Here is a 3,722-nt window from a genome sequence, read left to right as displayed (position 1 = left end):
GGAAGAAGAGGAGTTGAAGACAGAATGGGGCTCAGGAGGTGTTGACTGTGGAGATTAAAGAGGAATTAGAGAAAGCAGAGCGCAGGGGGGGCACAGAGCAACATGAGAGAGAAAGCGAGATTCTCTGAATATTCAAAGCTCTCTTTTTAATTCTGCCACAGATTACTGAATCTTTCATCTCTGAAGGAGGGATCGACCTTACGTCGCCTGACTTAGTGCATGTGTGTGTTTGTATAGTGACAGACTGGCCCATGGCATTTTCATTGTGATTGAAGATGTGTTCTTTTTCCTCTTTGTTATAATACTTACAACAACGCAATTGCGCTTTGGGCACAACAACACATGCTGTACATGCTGTAATGGCTACATACACATCAACCTCATTTATAGACCGGGTAAATACATGTATACTGTATAACACTAGCAACAGTTGTAATCAAAAAGCCTCAGAGCTGTTGTTGCCTCCACAGAATTACTGAATAAAATGCAACGCTCCCTGCGTGACGGAACATGGACACTGAACTGGACTGCCTTTAACTTACCACTCATATCCGCCTGCCACAAACCCCCTGTTTTTCATACTGTACCATCTACAGTGTTAACTACTCAGATGCCCCCTTGTTTATTTCTCCATCTCATTCGTTTTTGGAATGTTCCTCCAGAGGATAAGCTGCATTCTTTCTGCCTCCCACAGTAGCATTGCTTCTGTTAACTTGAATATATTGAGCTACTGCATATCATAGCAGTGGGAGCTTTGCACATTGGCAAAAACAATTTTTTCCAAAAATATAGCAGACCCGGCTTCCCTTCAATATCACAATATTAGAAACAGGAGATATCCATATATAAGTATGGTGTGAGCATGTGGAACTATGAGAGTTGCATACTCAGATGGGCATTGCTGCCCTGGTTAGACATGGTTTGCCTATAAAATAACAATACAGTTACGTTTTAATTGATCTACGTACATGTCTCATATTTAAGGATTTCCATATCTGCCAGTGGGCAGAGGGAAGCCTTTGTCAGCAGGGAGAATACAGACATGTCATTTTGGCAGAGCACATTGCACACTTGTCAGGATTGGTTAATTAAGCGGTGTGACAAAGGTGAGTGGTGGCAGCCACGGCTCAGGAAATCCTTTGTAAGACTTGCAAATGTGCCATCATACAAATGGTTTGTTGGAGGGAGCAGAGCAAAGAGAACAGGCTATTTTAAAATGTTTTATAAAATGTAAACTGCCTACTTAGAAAATTGCTTGTGGATTGCCACTTCAGACTGATTCAAATATTTAACAAATTGCTATTCAAAGGGCCCTTTGCTGTTATTATTCCCTGTCCAGAGATCATCTTAAAATGAACAAGGACATACACAAGTGATAATTGATTTCAGTCTCTACTGTTGATATAATCCATATGCTCAAACCCTCCATATCCCGATGGTTGTATTAACACCTGCTTTTAAACCCAGACGGTGTAGAAAGCCTTACGTTTGTATTCAGATGAGAGTCCTCTCCTCTTATTCCCCCTTAGAATTGCACATACACCCCAGTTACCCTGGAAGTTGTGTGCCCAAAACTTCTTTTGCGCACACTTCTTCTTCTATTATCAGTATTTTGTTATATGTATTTAGTCTTGATTATTTATTTATTTATTTGTAGACATTTTTCATTTTTCTTAGGATGAACTTACACTAAATTTACTTACTAAGAGGATTATTTTCCTTTACTTTATACAGTATATATGAGATACATGTTTGTAAAACTGGAAACTTAAATAAGTCATCATGTAACATGATAGATTGAATTTTCAATGTGTAGTTGCTTGACATTGTACATGACGTAAAACTATTTTTCACTATCACAAAGGATCTCATGGATTACTTGTGGTTTCCTTGGTATAGACATGTTTAGTCTTCAGTCTTTTTGCGACATCTGAGATGTCGCAAAAAGACTGGAAAACCTGAGTGACTGGAAAACCTGAGTGTAGCATAAATTAAAGGGTATAGTCGTGACTCGTGACTATAGGAGACCACAATTACCTCTTACTCGTAACAGCCACTGGAAGAAAAAAAAGTTTTTTGCTGATACAAACTTCTGTCTTGGCCCCTGAACACAGCAGTGAAACCTGATTATCCTTGTGCAGTAATTTGCCTACAATGTATACTATATGCCTGTGTGTGTGTGTGTGTGTGTATGTGTGTGTGTGTGTGTGTGTGTGTGTGTGTGTGTGTTGTGTGTGTGGAATAATGTAGAAGACAATGGTCACCATTTGTTTACTGCTTCAACTTCCTTTCTAATTAGAACAGTACTGTACTTCACCCTGGGAATACTTCAATACTGCAACTCGGAGCACACACCAGATCACTGTGTTGGTGTGTGTGTGGTGTGTGTGGTGTGTGTGTTGGTGTGTGTGGGTGGTGTGTGTGTGTGTGGTGTGTGTGTGTGTGTGTGTGTGTGTGTGTGTGTGTGTGTGTGTGTGTGTGTGTGTTTCTGGGACACATGCCAAACTTAAGTAGAAAAACAGCAACATCAGTGCTTTTTTTTTAGTTGAGGAGACATGATTTAAAGCTATTTCCTGCTATTGTTCCCATCATTTTTCCCTTCTCCGATCTCTGTGCCTCTCACTCGTGCTCTCTTCATACTCTTTGATTACTCGGTGTGTATTATTTATTATCGTTATGACAAAGGGACATCTTCTGATTGTGTTGTAGCTAGGGATGCACAGTGATATTCTGTCCATATATTTTATTGGTTAACTTTTATAGACTGGTTTGATTTATGGTATTGCATTATACTGCTGCGGCACGACAAAAGTAATGTCAAAACAAACCCAGACAGATCAAAAGTCTCTCCATCAAATGTCTATGCTGTAAGATATATATGATATATATGGCCAAACTGTTTAGACCAGTCCTTATAGATGGATATTACTTGAAGCTCTTGTAATGCGGACAGAAAATAAATTGAAATAATAGAAAGAACTGTTGCCTGTGCCCTGTGTAACTTAATACTCTGTCCTACATAAATAATCTCACTGAGAGTTGAAAAAGGATAAAGAAAGGATAACGGAAGCAAAAGGAAATCAACTAAAGATCACTCATAAGTGCTGTATTAGTCAGGTCAGGACATTTTTATACCCCTTGAAATTGGGACACACCAAAGATTTGCATGAATACTTACTCTCATATTTTTCAGATCTTGTAATGGATGGCCACACATGTGTAGACTCATAGAATCCCCCATCCCTATATGTGATAGACATCTTTTCTCAGGAATTTACTTCCTTTAATTGATCAATACGATACAACAGGATGTACAGTAGACATGGAGCCATTAAAGTGTTTATTTGGGAAATTGTGAAAAAGCCTGTAAACAGATTAACAGCCAGTCCCACCGGGTCATTATTAGACCCATTATGTGCATTAGACTCGCCCAAAACTTCTTATTGGCATCCGGCTCCAGTGTGTTGGCGGGGTGTTTGTTTACTCTCATGCTCTTATGCTGCATCATGGTTGATCTTTTTCTGGGATTTTAGAACTTCCTACAGTATGTATGCTTTTACTGTACTGCATATATATCTCATTGTGTCATTGTTTTTAAGGACTATAGCTCTCAAGCATCATTGCTTGTCTCACTCTGCAACAGGTCAGCAGGCCTGTTTGGACCGTGTTAATTGTGTGTGTGTGTGTGTGTGTGTGTGTGTGTGTGTGTGTGTGTGTGTGTG

General features: G+C 39.5%; 1 protein-coding gene across 4 annotated transcripts in view; it reads left to right on the top strand.

Moving 5' to 3' along the window:
* Positions 1-3,722, top strand: part of cacna1ha (calcium channel, voltage-dependent, T type, alpha 1H subunit a) — a 114,406-nt gene that overhangs the window by 50,245 nt on the left and 60,439 nt on the right. The window lies entirely within an intron of this gene.

This window comes from Etheostoma spectabile, chromosome 15 (assembly GCF_008692095.1).
Source record: "Etheostoma spectabile isolate EspeVRDwgs_2016 chromosome 15, UIUC_Espe_1.0, whole genome shotgun sequence".
Taxonomy (NCBI): Eukaryota; Metazoa; Chordata; class Actinopteri; order Perciformes; family Percidae; genus Etheostoma; species Etheostoma spectabile.
Note: the sequence above shows the minus strand (reverse complement) of the source record. Positions and strands in the feature narration are given on the sequence as shown.